Genomic DNA, 19460 nt, shown 5'->3' on the forward strand with positions numbered 1-19460 from the left:
AAGAGACCCCATTTAGAGTTGAATGCAGGAGGATGTTGCTCATAGTGTAAGCACTCCTAGTATCCCATTGGCCCCACTGACAAGATTATTATAGGGTGAGCTTGATGTGTCAGGCTTTATTAAAGTGCAGTTCCTCTAACTCACCTGGGTTGCCTGGCAGCCCACATGGGTCTTCCTCATGCAAAGAGCATGCCGTGATAATGAAATATTCCATTCCCCGTGACTAATTTATCATTACAAAACAATGGACTGGCATTATGGAGAAAGAACGCACTAACCATGTGAACTTGGAATATTTTAGTACCTAATTTCCCATAGTAAACTAACAAGTTAGCATTCTGGTTGTATGTCACCTACCCTTGGGCCATGGCCCTGCAGTTGGTGTGCAAACAGAATCGATTTTCTGAGCTCAGAAGGCTAAAAAAGAAATAAATGTTCTCCTGAGGTCTCTTGGAGAGAGCCCGACAACCTGGCTGTGGTGTTTGCATTGGCAAAAGGCTGAGAATGCATATTTTAGTTTTCTACGGGCACTTACTGTGGTGATGCTATGATTCTTACCACTTCTCCTTTACATGTGACAAATGTTAATATTTTCCTTGTGTCCAGTCATGCAAGTGTAAACTTTGCTTGTTCATAGTGGAAAATTATTTTAATGTTGTCTTGTATTTTATTTATTAAGATTTTCATTTAGTTATTAGAGCCATACTCATAGAAAACTATTGTGACTATCTTGTCTGTTCATGGGAAATAAAATTATATTTGCTTTTATTTCATAATGTATATAAATGTTGAATCACTGTATTATGAAACAAATGTAATATATGTTAGTTACACATCAATTAAAAAATTATATTTGCTTTGTGAAGTAGATTGAAAAGCATAACATTCTTATCTATTTTTGGAAAATTTAGAAACATTCTACACCAAACTGATTGGCCAGAGGCATTTTTTAAAATGGTAGTTCCTAATAACATTTCTTTTTTTGTAACTTGTTCTTTTCCATTTGCTGTTTCTGGGTACTTCTTTTTTGTTCTCCAGTTATTTTGAATTTTTATTCAAATTTATTAGCAGATAACTAAAATTTATGTTGCCCCAATTAAAAAAATACTGTTTTCTAAAGTGTAGTCTTGATTTAATAAAATGATTTTTCTCTGGATTAATGTTATATTTTGCTTGTTATGTTTTTTCTGCTGGTTTTATTTTTGCCTTTTCTGACTTTAATTTGATATTCTTTTTTCTTTTCCTAAATTCTTCTAGATTATTACTTGTTTTTCTTTCTTTCCTTGGTAATCTGTACAGCTGAGAGGCCTGCTTTTCCTTAAGATGGCTACCTGACTTTTGAAAGTCCTATGAATTGAAATGCTCTCTTTATGGATATACATGTAGGGCCATTCCTGCAGCCACTAGTAAATCATTTGAGAATTGCCTTCTTAGTCTTCACAGTCAAATGATTTGAATAGAGATAGGAAGCACAAACAAGAAGGCACTGGAGAGGAGACTATAACTGGAAGAGAGAAAATATTATCTGTTGAGTTTTTTTTTTAATGCCGCAGAGAGAAAGCAGCCAGGAAGTGAGCTGTCAAATGAAAGGGCAGATGAAGGCTGCTGGTCCATGGAGGTGTGACCCTGAATTCAAAGTCAAGGGGCTGCCCCTTGGCCAAGCCAAGCAGGAAGTGGCTTTAACATCATCAATTGTGGGGCCATTCATTTGTCATGGTTAGAAGGGACCAAACTAGAAACTGATGCTGCACAGACAGCCAAGAATTTGCCAACAAAGAGTTTATACACAGAGAAGGCAACTGACAGGTATCATTTCCAGGTGCACAGGTCAGGATCAGTGTGTCCGGATAGCAGGAAACAGGTGGGCCAGGTGTTCCATGGTGATCTGGGGTAACAGTTACAATGATGGTGGCCACAGTGATGGCCACCCTTTATTCATGGTGTAACTGATACCGTCGTTTTATATAACTACTCCCATTTTACAGTTGAGGAAACAGAGGCTTATCCAGGTTTTAAGTAACTTACTCAGCCAAGTGGACATAGTGAGCAACCAGGGGAGAGCCTGATTCTCACTAGCCTGTCTAATCTGGAAGCCTGCACTCTTTCTACTTTTATCACATGGTCAGGAATCTAACATGCACAGACCCATTCACACATAATTCAAACGACTGACACAACAGGGTTACAGCTGATGCACCTAGGATGGCGTTTATATGTTTTTCCAAGTGTGGTTTTTCCATACTTAGTGTATGTCAACAAGAGCTGGCAGGTATGTGTTGGCAGGTGAAGTGAGGCAAGGTCTCCTGAATTCCTGCCACTGAGATTACAGTTCTAATGCCCTCTGCCTACTTCTCTCCCCTGTGCTGTAAGTGAGAAAGTGTACGTTTACAGAGCAGAGTGAGGGCTGAGATAGAGTCTGTCTTCCCAGACTGTGAATCAAAGGGCTTCGCCTTCCGTTGCCCTGCTTCCCAGTCTTTGTATGTGAGGAAGCTGCAGGCCTCTTGGTTTGCCCTACTTCATAAGTTGCAGTCTATACAGGCAGCCAGACAGGTTGGGAGAAAATATTCGTTTATATTTATTTTTATCTCACCTTCCTAGAATTTCTACTGTTGGGCATGTTTTATGATATTTGTAATGTATTAGCATAGCAGTCCATGTATATAGCTTATCAGTAAATACATAGAAGATATGTTGATCTGAAGCCCAAACTTTAAAAAAAGTTTTTATTGAAGTATAGATTACAATGTTGTGTTAATTACTGCTGTACAGCAAAGTGACAGTTTATATATACAGCCCCAGCTTGGGAGCCACAAGTCTGTTCTCTATGTCTGTGAGTCTGTTTCTTTTTTGTAGATAAGTTTCTTTGTATCATATTTTAGATCCCACGTATAAGTGACATCTTTTGATATTTGTCTTCCTCTTTTTGACTTATTTCACTTAGTATGATAATCTCTGTTACTGCAAATGGCATTATTTCATTCTTTTTTATGGCTGAGTAATATTCCATTGTATATACATACCACATCTTTAGCTGTTCGTTTGTAAATGGACATTTAGGTTGTTTCTGTGTATTGGCTATTGTGAATAGTGCTGCTATAAACCCGGGGATGCGCATATCTTTTTATTAGAGTTTTGTCTGGATATATGCCCAGGAGTGAGATTGTTGAATCATAGGGCAATTCTATTTTTAGTTTTCTGAGGACCCTCCATACTGTTTTCCATAGTAGCTGCACCAACTTATATTCCCACCAACATTATAGGAGGGTTCCCTTTTAATGATAGCCATTTTGATCTGTGTGAGGTGGTACCTCATTGTAGTTTTGATTTGCATCTCTCTAGTAATTGCCTGGCGGAGAAGGCAATGGCAAGCCACTCCAGTACTATTGCCTAGAAAATCCCATGGATGGAGGAGCCTGGTAGGCTGCAGTCCGTGGGGTCGCTAAGGGTCGGACACGACTGAGCGACTTCACTTTCACTTTTCACTTTCCACTTTCACACATTGGAGAAGGAAATGGCAACCCACTCCAGTGTTCTTGCCTGGAGAATCCCAGGGACGGGGGAGCCTGGTGGGCTTCCGTCTATGGGGTCACACAGAGTCGGACACGACTGAAGTGACTTAGCAGCAGCAGCAGCAGCAGCAGTAATTGCCTGGAAAATCCCACTGACGGAGGAGCCTGGTAGGCTGCAGTCCATGGGGTCGCTAGGAGTTGGACACGACTGAGCAACTTTACTTTCACTTTCATGCACTGGAGAAGGAAATGGCAACCCACTCCAGTGTTCTTGCCTGGAGAATCCCAGGGACAGGGGAGCCTGGTGGGCTGCCATCTATGGGATTGCACAGAGTCGGACACGACTGAAGCGACTTAGCAGCAGCAGCAGTAATTAGCAGCATTGAGCATCTTTTCACATGCCTACTGGCCATCTGTATTTCTTCTTTGGAGAACTGTGTCTTTAGGTCTTCTGCCCATTTTTTGATTGGGTTATTTGTTTTTTGTTGTTGAATTGTATAAGCTGTTTGTAAATTTTGGAAATTAAGCCCTTGTTGGTCACATCATTTGCGAATGTTTTCTTCCATTCTATAGGTTGTCTTTCATTTTGTTTCTGGTTTTATTTGCTGTGCAAAAGCTTATAAATTTGACTAGGTCCAATTTGTTTATTTTTGGTTTTATTTCTATTGCCTTGGAAAACTGACCTAAGAAAACATTGGTATGATTTATGTCAGAGAATGTTTCGCTTATGTTCTCTTATAGGAATTTTATGGTGTCACATCTTATGTTTAAGTCTTTAAACTATTTTGAGTTTATTTTGTATATGGTGAGAGGGTGTGTTCTAACTTGATTTACCTGTGGCTGTCCACCTTTCCCAGCACCACTTGTTGAAGAGACTGTCTTCTTTCCACTGTATATTCTTGCCTCCTTTTTCAAAGATTAATTGACTATAGGTGTGTGGGTTTATTTCTGGAAACCAAATATTTTAAATTGACATTTTTAACTTAATGCTTTTAAATGTTTGAAGGTCAGTATTCTAGGGCAGTAGACCCCAAACCTGATGAGCGGTTCAAGCTCTTGATAAGTTGAAAAAAAAAAATCCACATTTCCTTGGCCCAGATATGTGTAGTGAATCATAATGGCCAGGGGTAGGGTGCAATAATGTGCTTTTAAATAAGGACCAGGGTTGGAACCACTGCTCTAGAATATGGTTTCTAAAAACTATCTTATTGCTTATAGTTGCTGGGAAAAAGTCTTAGTGCCAGTGGTATCAAATAGACAGTTGGAAACCTATAGTGCTTTGAAGAGTATTTATTTATGAATAGGCTTACTTGTTGTTTGTTTTCCCCTGTGGAAAGGTAAGCTCCAAGAGGTGGCCATTATCTAGCCTGTTCCCCACTTGTTCCTGGAATAGTGCCTGACACATAGAAGTGTTCAGTAGTAAATATTTGTTGAGTAAATAATGAGACCCTTTCCCTACTGTAGTTAGTATGTGTCCCCTCTTTCTTCAAGTACCAAAGAAAGAATTGGTTTCAGCTGCGCTGCTGTCCATTTGTAATAATCTGATAAAGTCCTTGGTTATTCTACTCTTATCGCAATGTTTTAATGTTCAAAAATTATGTAAATTCTCATATTTTATTACATTTTTAATGCCATCAAAGAAAGTAGTGGAGGTTGGAAGGTGACATAGAGATCTGCTTTGATATCATTTCTCATTTCAAATCCCTGTGTCTTTAAGGAAAGGGCTAGGCTACAGCTTGGTCATTCTCCAGAACCAAGAGGAAATGGATTGTAGCAGTTGTGCCTTTGTAGAGCAGATGTTTTGGTTGGAAAGACTGTCAGCCATCTGACTCATAACAAATCCTCAATTCCAGTAAATTCCCAGTTTTCAGTTACAGTAGGTAGGATGCAAGAAAACAATGTCTTCCACTTTGGGAACTTTGAGCTTGTTTCACATATTACCACTGCCCCCTGTTCGTTATTGTGTGTGAAAGGATGAAATACTAGGGGAGGTTAAGAGCAATTCCAGGAATAGACTCAGTTGGTGTTTGTAACGGAGACCATTGGAGGTAAACCAAAGCCACGGACTTGCCTGACATAATACTAATGATGAGAAACACAATAGCATTGCGTTTTCTTACATATTCCCCTATTAAAATCATTTCTAAATTATACTGATTTGAATAATATATAAATAGGCCTATAGTTTCTTATTGTCTTATGGGGAGGATTCCCTTTTATTTATTTCTCCATAAAACTTAGAAAGTAAGTGTATGATTACTTACATGTTATCTTGAATTTTAGAAATTTGCTTTATGGAGAAATCTACTCACACAAATAAGCTTTTCAAAATTCTGCCAAGACCTATATCCAGTGTTTTATATGGATAAATCAAGGTTATAGAAATGATGTTAAACATTTCACATTTTGTATTATGAGCTTGGTGGAGGGAATTCATTATTGAGGAAGTAAACTGGCATCTCATTGTCCTCCCTCTGCTTTTATGTAGCAATCAATTTCATTTTAACCATCACTAAAGTGAGCAGAATACCATAATCTTCACAGAGATAAATGAGGAGTTCAACGTCTCATTGCTTCCTCAGAGAATGACAGTCCAAGCGAGAGGACCATTGCTCTAGTCAGGAGCTTGACTCTGATTTCTGAAAGCTCCTTCTTTTTTTTTTTCTTAATAATTATTTATTTATTTTGGCTGTACTGGTCTTAGTTCCAGCTTGTGGGATCTTCATTGCGACATGGGGGCTTCTTAGTTGCCGGGCATGCAAACTTCTTTGTTGTGGCATGCATGTGGTATCTAGTTCCTTGACCAGGAATTGAACCTGAGCTCCCTGTAATGAGCGACCAGCATCTTACCCTCTGGACCATCAGGGACGTCCCTCTGAGTGCTTCTTAGGTGACTTCTTCTACCAAGTGAAACAATAAAAGTTTGGAAGGAAGCAGTTCACTTGTCCAGAACACCTGACATTTCCTGGGTTGGTCTTTGGCTTTTTTCTTATCTAGTATCACATTATTTAGAAGTAATACTATTTTCTTTATACTCCTTCTGTATCCTTTTGTTCTTTCCATTTTTAGCTGATTAAGTGGTCATTGTATACTCAGAAACCTCATTTAACACAGTATGTTAAGTCCTCATTTTTTTGGTCTTTATATTCTAAGGCACATTTGTACATCTTCAGAATTGCTGTCTCATCTCTTCAGTGACAGAAAAGGTAGAGAAAACAGTGTTCCTGAATTCACCCACTGATAAAATCTGAAATGTGGGAGAGTCATAGCAGGAGGCAACAGGCAGACGATTCTGACTGCGACATAAAGGGGAGAAAGCAGAAGTGGTTAGTTCCGTGAGAACATGTCTTATTAATCTTGTCTCTCCTGTGGTGAATCACATGATGGCTTGCACGTAGCAGGCTACTGGATTGTAGTGGGAAAAGCATGGGCCATGAGTGAGAGAAATCTGAATTTATCTTCTGATGCTCCACTTACTAGTAGAAGATTTTGGACATTTTGCTTAATCTCTTGGAGAAATTTTTAGATCTGCAAAATAGAGACGACAATATCTATCTTGAGGGTTGTTGACAATGTAAGTTTAGGTATGATGTGTGGTACCCAGACAGAAATCAGCCTTATTAAACTATTTTCTGTAAGAAACTGGGACTACTTTAGGCGTCAGATCTTGACTCCAGGATCAGGTGGAGGTCAGCCATTCCTGGTAGATAATTATAACCAGACCTGGTGAAATTCCTTAATTTGGGGGGAAATGGCAGTATTTGGAGAAATTATTTAACTGTGTTGTGATTTGAGAATTACATATATTTTATTATGCAGTTAAGCATAAACATGTACTATAAGACTTTAAAGCATGTATAATGAGTTTCTGGAGAAGGCAATGGCAACCCACTCCAGTACTCTTGCCTGGAAAATCCCATGGGTGGAGGAGCCTGGTAGGCTGTAGTCCATGGGGTTGCGAAGAGTCGGACACGACTGAGCGACTTCACTTTCACTTTTCACTTTCATGCATTGGAGAAGGAAATGGCAGCCCACTCCAGTGTTCTTGCCTGGAGAATCCCAGAGACGGCGGAGCCTGGTGGGCTACCATCTATGGGGTCGCACAGAGTCGGACACGACTGAAGTGACTTAGCAGTAGCAATGAGTTTCTAGTTTAAGATTCCAACTCCTCTCCTCCTTTTTCTTCCTAAGAGAACAGGGTCTTTGTATGGTCTGGTCTGGATTTTTATCATCTATTAGTTCTTTCCTTTTTTATACTTGGAACAATATCAAATTCATACTAGAAACGTAAGAACAATACAAAGCATTTTTTAAACCATTTGAGAGTAAGTTGCAATGTGATGCCCTTGACCTTCATATACTGTAGCATATTTCTTATAAATAAATACATTTTCCTACACAATTCCAGTATAGTTATAAAAATCAGGAAATAAGCATTGATGTAGTACTACCATCCAAATGTAAGACTTTATTCAAATTTTGCCATTTGACCCACTGATTTCCTAATGGAGAAAAGAATTCCATTTAGAATCATGGATTCTATTCTTTTGTTATGGCTCTTCAATTTTTAATAGTTCCTCAATTTTTCCTTGCCATTCACAACCTTTTTGAAGATTATAGACCAGTTTTTTAAAATGTGTGAATATGGTTTATCTGATGTTCTGCCATGTTTGGATTCCATGTATGCATCTGTGGCAGGAATAGCACAGAAGTGGTGCTGTATTCTCGCTTCACCTCAAGTGGCACATCTGATCTGTTTACTGATTGGTATGATCACCTTGATGACTTGTTTAAATTGTTGTCTATAAGGCTCTCTACAGCAAAGTTGCTTTTTTTAAAAAATGTAATCAGTAAGTATTTTGTGGGGTGGTCCTTTGAAGCTATACAGATATCTTGTTTTTCATCTAACTTGCTTTACAACGGTATGGACCCATGATTTCCTGTTTGAGTTAATGGGCTATATAGTTAGTTAGCATCATTGTTTATTTTGATGCTCAGTATTATTTCTATATCTAATCTGTGTATTAACCAACCATGTTCATACTGATACCTCCATTTCAAATTTAATAGGCTGAATTTGTTTATACATATTTGTATGTTTCTTCTTTGAAAGCAATAAATCCCATTATCCACAATATATTTTGGATATACTTTCCACTATCTATAATATATTATAGCTATATTACATTGGTTATATATGTAACCAATGTGTAACCAATTAGTTACATATGTCCCAGTGTTTCTGCTGTCCCTCCGTCATGTGGGCACCTTCTGCATTCCGCTTGGGCTCAGACATCCTGCACCAAATTTTCTCTTCTATGGGGACATCCTTCTTGTTCTGCTCTGGCCCACTCTGGAGCTCCCCCTCCCTACATTTAGTCTTGCCCTGCAAGCTGCTAGAATATTCTTTGTAGAGCAGTCTGATCACGTCATTACTTTGTTTGTAATCCGTTATTGCCTTGCCCTTAAAAAAACAAACTCCTTGGTTGTGTTGCTGCCTGAGAACTGGAGAAGGTCCTTGCTTCGGGGCTGCAGCGCTTCCAGCTGCCTGATAGTGTCGTCTGATTTAGTAGAACAGCCACTGCCCCCGCACAACAACTGTGAGAAAGGTGAACAGTCTCTGCACTGCCTGCCGGCCTCACCAGTTCCTGGGTGGAGCTCCCCATGAACGGCAGCAACGGCAATGGTAATGGCAATGGGAAGAATGAGGGCTGGAGCACGTACCCTCCTCGTCCTCCATCCAAAATGGGGACATGGAGAAGATTCTTTTGGATGCACAGCATGAATCCAGACAGAGCAATTCAAGAGGCAGTTCTCACTGCAACAGCCCTTTCCCACAAGAAGATGGGCAGGTCATGCTTGATGTGGAAATGCACACCAGCACGGACCATAGCTCTTAGTCAGAAGAAGTTGCAGAAGGAGAGAAAGAAGTGGATGCTCTGAAGAAAAGTGTAGACTGGGTGTCCCACTGGTCCAGTAGACCTGAAAACATTCTACCCAAGGAGTTCCACATCAGGCACCCTAAACATTCTGTTTCCTCAAGCATGAGTTAAAGTGGAGCCATGAGGAAAGGGGGGATTTTCTCTGCAGAATTTCTTAAGGTGTTCATTCTATTTCTCTTCCTCTCCTGTGTTGTGGATTTGGGGCTAGGCATCTACATTGGAAAACAACTGAGCACACTTTCTGCCGGCACCTACTGAGGGAAGAGAGGAGCCCCCAGGCCAACGTGTGACTTGTGATGTGGTGTCTTGTCACAGTAATTCATTTGAACTTGAGACCACTGTAAGCATGACCCAACCTCCACCCTCTTTTAACATATCCAACTTCCAGTAATTCTTAAATGCAGTATTTTATTCCAATTCTGTTGAGGCATTTTACTAAGCTCCTTCCCTTTTTGGCCTGTAAAACACTTTAGAATTTTCTAATAAGAGTTTACTCTTGTTTAGAAATTTGCAAGGGCTTCTTTTCCACAGACGCCAGCAGCAGATTGTAATTTTGTCAAGAATGCCATTGTCTCCTCTCAGTACCACCAGACCTAGAACTGCACCCTTCATGGTATAAACCTTACTCTTGCAAGATAACGCCCACCTGTCTCTTCGAACTAGACCAGGTTGCAGATGATATGAAAGCTTTGTTTTGTTTTTCAAGACAAAGGCAAGCGTCACTAAACTTGAACTTATGAAAAAAGAAAACAAAAACAAATAAAACAGACAAAATATGACACAAGGAAAAAAAATATCCTTGGCAATAAAGTTATTAAAAAAAAAAAAAACAACTCCTTGGCTGAAATGCATCAAAGTTGTTTATGGTCAGGCCTTTAAACTTGTCCTGGAACTTTCCTGTGGGCCAGGGGGCCAGTGGCTAAGATTCCACAGTCCCAATGCAAGGGGCCCAGGTTCCATCCCTGGTCAGGGAACTAGATCTCACATGCCACAACTAAAGATCCCACATGCTGCAACTGAAACCCGGTGCAGCCAGATATTTATGTATAGACTTGGTCAGCTTCGTCTGTCACCCCTCCTCACTAGTGTCCGTTGTTTCAGCCTTTCTGAACCCTGCCCTGGGTATGCCATGTGCCTCTGCACCCCCAGACTTTCCACGTGCTCTTCTTTCTTCCGTTTACTTCCTTATACTTGCTATTCCTTCAGAGCACTGTGATTCCTTCCAACTAAAAGCATTATCTCCTTGATGTTGTTTAGTCACTAAGTTGTGTCTGAGTCTTTTGCAACTGTAGTCAGTCAGGCTCCCCTGTCTGTGGGATCTCCCAGGCAAGAATACTGGAGTGGGTGCCAGTTTCCTTTTCCAGAGGATCTTCCCAACACAGGGATCGAACCCTTGTCTCCTGCTTGGCAGGGGGATTCTTTACCACTGAGCCACCCAGGAAGCTCAACATTATCTCCTTAAAAAGCTGCATGTGATAGCCAGTTTTGCCCTTTCTTTAACTCCTCTCCTTTTTTCTGCCAGAGGTTCACACCTGCATTATAATATACCTTTATTCTAACAGTTTTAATCAAATGGTTGGTTATTATTTTTTTATTGTTTATTTAGTTTTCCTACTAGTCTCTGGAGATTTTGAGGGTGTGTGTTCCTAGCACCTTCTGGGTAGTGCCTAATGCATAGTAGGGCATTAATAACATGTTTATAGGGATGAATGAATGAATGAGTCCTGAGGTCAGCACCAAAGGTATAATCAGTATAGAATGAGAATGGAATTAACTGAAGGCAGAAGAAAATAAAAGAAATCGCAATATATTTTGCCCATGGTGCCTAGGCTATAGTAGGTCCAGTGATGGTTTATCCTGGGGAGAAGCCCAGTTTAGTTTGCTGAGTCATTGGGAAGGTGTTCTGTCTGCCCTTGTATTTTTTTTTAATAGTTTGCTTGTTTGTTTTTTAACATAGTTCATGAAACCTGTTTTGGATTATTGTATAGGTTTTCTTGTACATTTAACCAACATTTGATTCTATAATTAACAGACCCAAGAGAGCCTGGAACTTAAAGGGTTCAACCTAATCTGCTTAAGTACATTCTTTCATGCTTATTTGATATTAATATAAACTTTTTTTAAGTAAGTTTAATCCACATTCCAATGTGAACCAGAAATGTTAAGCTGTTAATAGCTTCCCTGGAGAATTGCAACTTGCTTGGATGCTTCAGTACTTTGATCATCATTTATGCATCGTGAAATGTCACAATTTCTGTTCATAAGCACAAAACTGCAAATGTTCATCAATTGGTCTATCTTCAACCTGTTATTAGCTTAGAAATGAAGTATTCTTCACTAACCCAAGCCAGTGATAAAGTCTAACTCAATTTTTAGTTGATCTAAATCTAGTCATCAGCACTTCTATAATTAGTCAAGTTCTAAATAACAAAGCCACCTACTCAATAGTTATGCTAAGTCCAACATTGAGTTTTTCATTTTGGGAACTTTTTAGTATAATATGTTCTTCATACGAAAATTTCCGCTCTTCATAACTTCCTCCTCTTTTGGGGTCTTACATTTTCTTTTTGATTCACACCCACCTCATTTAGTAAGTGGCACAGTTTTGGAAGCAGATTTGGATATAGTAGATTGATGTAGTGAAAAGAAGCATTGATGTAAGAATCAGCAGTCATGAGTTTTGGTTTCAGCCCTGTGACTAATCAACTCTACACATCAGACAAATCACTTCCCTTATCTCCATCTATAAGTCTACGAAGTGTGGGTGTTGGGATCAGTGGCTACAAACTTTATTTTTAATATAATAGAAACCTTCTTACAAGTGAAATCTTTTCTTCCGGTGCCCAGCATACAAAACAGAGTGTAAGCTGCTCTTAAGACACTTACTCGTAGGTACACATGATCCCAAGTTTTCCCCAGAGCACAGGGTAACAACCCCTGGCCTAGGTCTCTAAAGGGTTTTTTTGTTTTTTTTTTTAACATTCTCTGATTTTATTTACCCTTCACTCGTGTCCTTTCACCTTTGGCACGTTACCAGTATCATTGACCCAAAGGGGATAGTGTCCACAATACCAGCTCTCTTGACCCTTTCTCTGGCTCCTCTGTAGATTATGGATGTGGCCAGTTAGAAGAATTTTTGAGAAATATCTTATTGTACTTTTCAGCTTCTACCACAGTTCTTTCCTCCATTTAACTCTGAGATTTTGGAATATGCCACAGAGACTTATTTTTAATTCCTAAACATTGCCTAAGATACCTTCCACACTCTTCCACAGCTCCATGCAACATCACAATTCCTCTGTGTTCTCCTGTTTAATCACAGGATGAATGTTTCAGTCCATTGCTTTTCAGTTCTCTCTTTATTTTTGAACCTGTTTTCTCTTCCTTAAATGTCAGTTCTCTAAGTCAGTGCTTCTCAGACTTTAATGTTCTAGAGATCATCTAGGCCTTTGTTATAAGTATCCCCAAGGTGAAGCTGATGCTGTTGGTCTGATTAGCGAGGTTCAACCCACATAGGCTTCAGCTGCTGGCTGTTCAGGAAGGTAATGCCACACCTGCATTTGGGTTCTCTGTCTCTACGTGTTTTGAACTAGATAACCTGGAATACTGAAGTGGTAGAACTGTTTTCCTGGGAAAACACCAGGACTTGCTGTTTAACATCTTGCAGGCTGGGAAAGTTAGAGTTCCTTTTCTTGCCTTTTACTACTTGTAAAAGTTTTGCATTTTTCCACTTAGGATGCTCATTACTCTCCTGCTTTATCTCCTTATAAAAGTCTAATGTCAGAAAAAGTCTGATGAATTCACTCTTAACACATAGAAGAACTGATGAGTTTTCAGCCTTACCTTATAATGATTAATCATGTCTTATCTTACTGGATCTCTTATTGAAGAAGGAAGAAAAAAAAGTTTCTCATCTTCATGTTTTTGCATATGAAGTTGGGAGATGGATTCTTGCCATTTTTTCCCCTATTGTTTCCATCAAAATGTCTTGCGCATGGTAGGTAAATCATAAATGAGTACTGACTTAGTGATAGCACATGGTATGTTATTTGGAAGTTGATTAGAAATGGCAAAAAGATTGCTCTTGCTTTTTTATCTTGTAGGGTTTGATCTCTCAGTCAAGTGTTAGAACTTGAATTTTCCTATTACTCTAGAGGATGACCTGAATCCAAGGATAATGGCTCATTCTGCCCCAAATTATACCTACTGATTTATATTGGAAGGTCAAATTAATAAGAAACATAGACCTCTGCTGTTTCTGCAAGGGAAGTCTGCTTGTGGAACCCATTTTTGGATCAGTAGTTTCCTGGCAAGCATATGTAGTCATTTTTTTTTTCATATGTATATTCATACATTTGTTTATCAAATATTTACTGGGTGCCTATTTTTGTGGTAGGCACCATACTAGGCACTGGGAATACGACAGTGAATGCAACACTGCCCTTAAGGAGCTCAGCCAGATACATAAGAGCACACATGTAAGTAACTTTAAAACACAGACAAAACAGTCAAATGTTATCATATGAAGGGTGTAGCTAAACATCTGTAGGATCCCAGAGGAGAAATGATTACATCACAGGGCAGGACCAGGAAGTCTTGTGAGAGGACATGGCTGCTGAGTGTGACTTTAGAGAGCAGATAGAATTGGGAGATTTGGGGTTGAGGGGTGCAGGGTTGGAAGAAGGCATTCAGAATTGAGTGGCAGGATGGAGTGTGGGCAGCTGCTGCACTTTGGGTGTGTCAGTGACGCAGTGTGGAAATGAGGTTGAAAAGATACCTTGTAGAGGCTGGAATGCCAGGGGGCACTTTTGAGTCTGAGAGAAAGATGTAGTATTTACTTCTCAGAGCTGTTTTCCACTCTGAAATCATTCATCTAGCCAGTTCCAGAGGGATATGGCTCCAAGCCACTAGATTCTTTCAGAGCTCCTAGCTGCCCTTTAGTTTCTGAAGATAACATCAATATGCAGATCAGAAGATCTCATTATAATACTTTAAGGAGAGAGTGTCTAGTAGGTTCCATTTTCTGTTCTAGCACCTGTGGTTTTTGATTGTCGCCAATTAATGAAGGTGCGGTACCAGGTGGCTGAAATCACATGGAAGTAACCAATTGCCTAGTTGCCATGGGCACCAAACAGTTTGTGCAAAGAGACTGGCTGGGTGGGTGGGTGCAAAGGTGTTATGCGCTTCTAGGGTGCCTTTCCCTTCTGTCATCATTCACAGAACCTCCCAGGAAGAATCTCTAAGCCACCTAACAAGGAGAGGAAAGGGTGGAGCTTTAACAGTAGGAAGAATAGCATGGTAATGGATATGATCTCAGACCCGGAGTCAGGGAGGAAGGAATAAGAGAAATGAAACAGCGTTTAACGAGCCCCTTCTTCATGCCTGGTTCTGTGCTCGGCTACTTTCATACACTTTTGCCAAAGCCACGAGAACCTGTTGCTTCCTGTGATGCCCACATTTAGCACGTCTTACTGAAAAAAATGCAAAAACATGCAAACTCTTAGCAATTTTTATTTTTATTTCTGTAGCTAAAAGATCATCATTTTTGTGCCAGTTGTTGTGTGTTGTGTGATAAACCAGTGTATGTGTTCAAATAGCGAGCCACTATGGTTTGACAGCCATTAGCGTTGGCATCTCTGATCCATTTTCCTTCTTTGGGTGAGGTTAGGGAGGCTACAGTACAGCGAGGGCAGGCAGTTCCATCCAAGGCTTGGGGTGGGTTACTCTGCCGTTTCAGGTCTTCCCTGGATGAGAAGCAGTAAGTGCAGGGAAATAGCCTAGTTGCAGCCCCAGCCTGGTGCTGAGCAGATTGCTCCAGCAAAGCTTTCTTCTGGCACGTGCAGAGACATGCTGCACCTCTCAGTCCTAAAAGCCCTTTCCAGGTCTGATTAGAGCCTGGCATTTAATAGTATTCAACAAGTATTTAGATAACCCAGGGATGAAAGTCTCTTTTTAGCACTTAATTCTGTAAATTTCCATTTGCCATGGTTATCATCTGTATGAGTCAGTTTAATCATTTACAAGAGAAAATGTTGGTTGTACATGAAGGAAAACTACCTCAAACCAGCTGAAGCACGTAAGCAAAGTCAGAAAATGGTTGAAGGCAAACAACAGGAGGAGCAGGACACAGCTGGACCAAGCACATGGGTGTGCATGCTGCCAGGACTCTCTTCTCTCTCAGCTCTGCTTCTCTTGGTTGTCATGGTGACTGTTCAGTCACCAAGTCCATGTCCGACCCGTGGACTGCAGCACGCCAAGCCTCCCTGTCCCTCACTATCTCCCAGAGTTTGCCCACATTCATGTCCGTTGAGTTGGTGATGCCATCCAACTATCTCATCCTCTGCTGCCCTCTTCTCCTTTTGCCTTCCCTAGGGTGTGGGCTTTGTTCTCTCATGATGGCCTGGCCTCTTTTGCGGATGGGGAACATGGCTACTGACAGTTTCTTTTGCCTCTACAAAAGGAGTAGGTCACTCTTCTAGAGACCCATCAGCTCTTCCGAGGGTGTTGGAACTGGTACCTCTGCCAGGTACTGTAAGGATTGGGGTCTAGGCGTGGGGACTAGAAGAGAAAGGGGCTTCCCAGGAGAAGAGAAGGTGTCAGCCAAGTAGTATCACAGATGTCCACTGTATCAGCTTTCATTTCAAATCTGTGTTTTCTATCCTTTACAAAGAGCTGTATGAACTCCTATGTAAAAGCTTTATCTACCTTTTCGTTAAGTTTTGGAGACATACTGAGGATGTGGTAAATGGTGTTCATATTTGTTCCATATGTGCTTAAAGAAAACTCACTATTGTTTTAACTTGTTTTGTTGGACTCCTGGAGAACAGTCTGGCACAAGGTTTGTATCAGTAGGTGTGCGTAAAATCACAACTCAGATGTCTGAGGATGTGGTTTGGTACAATTTGTAAAACAGTTGCAGAAACTGATGTTTATATAAATAAGCTTAGCTTCTTATCAGACTCATTAAGAACACATTGCTAGAGTAATAGGGGAAACCCCACACTCCAGGTTCTTTCTCTAAAAACATTGGTGAAGAGAGAAAGTAGTGGAAGCCAGGAAATATTCTGTGCTTCTAATGAGGACCCTGGCTGTTTTGCAACTCCCCACCTGCCCTCCTATCCACCCAGCCTCCAGCTTTCTAGAGAAAAGGCTCCATTTCACACACCGTTTAGTCAGAAGATTGGTGTTCTCAAGACTATGTCTGTTAGGTATAACAACTGTTGAAACAGTAGTTGACCAGTGAAATCTTGATTGTGATTATTTTGAAAGAGCCAGGAATTCTTTTTTCCCCCAAAGTTATTTGTATAACATGTGTTTCAATTTAGTTTTATAAACAGAAGCTATAACCAACATATTAGGGGTGAGTACAGCTTCACAGGCAGATTCCTGCATAAATGAGGGCAGTGAAATGGTTTCTGTTTATGAAAATAATAAGCAAGATATAAATTAGAAAAACGCTAGCCCCATACTATATCATGATATCTCATAGTAATGAACTCAAGATGTCACTTTTAGAAAACACGGGTGGGTGACAACAGCTCCATCCTGGTGTCTCTGACTCCCCCTCTTAGAGCTGCTGTTTCAAGAATATGGCAGTTATCCTTTCCTGACCTGATGATCAGCTCTTCTTATTTCCACAGAGTGTAGTTAGTTAATCATGTGCTGTGCTGTGCTATGTTTAGTCGCTCAGCGATGTCTAACTCTTTGTGACGCCATGGACGGTATCTGGTCAGGCTCCTCTGTCCATGGGGATTCTCCAGGCAAGAATACTGGAGGGAGTTGCCATGCCCTCCTCCAGGGGATCTTCCCAACTCAGGGATCGAACCCAGGTCTCCCACATTGCAGGCAGATTCTTTACTGTGTGAGCCAGGGAAGCCCTAGTTAATCATAGAATGTGCCTAATCATACATACAATTGAAGGAAGATTGATATTATGTCTTAGAACTCCACAGCCCTCATTGGTGTTCTCAGAGAAGCTATCCTTCTTCCTTCGATGAGTCTGTGTAAAGATGTCAAATAAATACATTTTGTTTGGCACGGTGATCTTTATAGCTTTTAGTCTTTGTACTCTTAGAATTTTAAATTTCTTGCTCCACAGTTTCTAAAAGTGAACATTAAAATACATAAAGCGTTTATTCTTTTCAATTTGCTTTGAATACCCATTGATGCAGTCAGGATAGTCTTCTTGGGATAAAAAGGGAATAGGGAGTGGTTCCTTAAGTTTCTCATAGTTGGTTGAAGCATACAGGATTTCGACACTAAATGGAGGATGAGTACATGTACAGTAGATCTCTGCTACCTTTTCTGCATGTGGGTTTCCATGTTTTTTACTTTTTTCTCTGAGCGCTGATACTCTCTTCTTTGTGCCCAACAGCATGCCAGTGGGTATAGCATTGTGGCTAAGAGTCTGGGTTCTGGGTTAACATATATGACTTCAAAATGCGTTTTCACCGTTTAATCACTTTCAGCCTCAGTTTCTCCATCTGCAAATGTGTAATAATGGTACCTACCTTATAAGGTTGTCATGGTGATTATATGAGAGAATGCATATAGCACTAAGCAAAGTGGTTATTAGACATAATAGGAAGTAGACCTTTACCCTGCCCTGAAGAAATTCACAGTCTATTTGGAATATAAACTATACACTGCTTAAATAGAATGAGGAATTCATAAGGCAACATGTAAAAACTGCCAAGAGTAGACATAGATCACATGCAGTTGAAAGGAATCTTAATGAAGCAAGTGAATTTACAGAGTTCAATTAAAATCACACCAATTAAGAAAAGGAGAGAAAGAGCATTTTTAAATTATACTTTATTTTTTGATTGAAATATAGTTGAGATACAATATTATGTTAGCATCAGGTGTACTGCATAGTGATTTGACAAATGCATACATTAAGAAATGATCACCACAATCAGACTAGTAACCAACTGTCCTCACACTAAGTTATTACAATATTATTGACCATATTCCTTATTCTATGTATTATATCCCTATGACTGACTTATTTTATAACTGGAGTTTTGTACCTCTCTATCCTCTTCACCTATTCTGCCCTTCTCAACCATCACAAGAGAAAGAACTCTTTTTTTTTTTCCTTTTGGCTGCATGGCATGGCATGTGGGGTCTTAGTTCCTCACCCAGAGATTGAACCTGTGCCCTCTGCATTGGAAGTGTGGAGTCTTAACCACTGGGCCAGGGAAGTCCTGAGAAAATGCCTTTTTATAAGGGGAATGGCAAGTGCAAAAGCGTTAGTCAGGGAAACACATGAGAAGTAGCCCAGTTTCTCTGGACTAAGCAGAGAGAATCGTTTTATTCTCATTTTCATTTGGTGAAACCAGATCCGAAGTAACTCTCTTAAATGCTGTCTTCACACGATATATCAATATATTGAAGTGACTATTAGCCAAGAACTCAGTATGTGGTGAGATAAGCTGTAACTAGGCTTTCAGAATCCCAACCCCAGTGCTGCAGGCCCTGCTGCATGGAACAGAGGGGCCCAGAGCCGGGACCCAACTAGCAGGCCAAAGGGCCCAGTATGGCGCCCATTGATTCCTTACTCTTGTATCCATTTTGCTTTCTGACTGACCTGCCTTTCCTTGCACTTGTATATTTCCAAGCACTTTGATGAAGAGAAAATGACCTGATTTCCAAAATGAGTAGTGTCATTATTGGACAGAGACTTCTTAGCAGTGAGACCAAGGTCTTCCCTTAGGTACATCGTTTTTCTTATTCTTCCATATTTCTTTTGCTGTTGTTCAGTCGCTCAGTCATGTCCGACTCTTTGCAACCCCATGGACTGCAGCACGCCAGGCTTCCCTGTCCTTCACTGTCCCCTGGAGCTTGCTCAAACTCATGTCCATTGAGTCAATGATACCATCCAACCATCTTGTCCTCTGTCGTCCCCTTCTCCTCCTGCCTTCAGTCTTTCCCAGCATCAGGGTCTTTTCCAGTGAGTCAGCTCTTTGCATCAGGTGACCAAAGTATTGGAGCTTCAGCCTCAGCA

At 40.4% G+C, this 19460-nt stretch overlaps 1 protein-coding gene and 1 pseudogene across 2 annotated transcripts in view; both read left to right on the forward strand.

Annotated features, from left to right (window-relative positions):
• BABAM2 (BRISC and BRCA1 A complex member 2) overlaps positions 1 to 19460 on the forward strand; it is a 413168-nt gene that overhangs the window by 196613 nt on the left and 197095 nt on the right. The window lies entirely within an intron of this gene.
• On the forward strand, positions 8289 to 11116 carry LOC129539028 (BCL2/adenovirus E1B 19 kDa protein-interacting protein 3-like pseudogene; annotated as a pseudogene).

Source organism: Moschus berezovskii, chromosome 11 (genome assembly GCF_049115385.1).
Source record: "Moschus berezovskii isolate FMDL1 chromosome 11, NW_MosBer_1.0, whole genome shotgun sequence".
Classification (NCBI taxonomy): Eukaryota; Metazoa; Chordata; class Mammalia; order Artiodactyla; family Moschidae; genus Moschus; species Moschus berezovskii.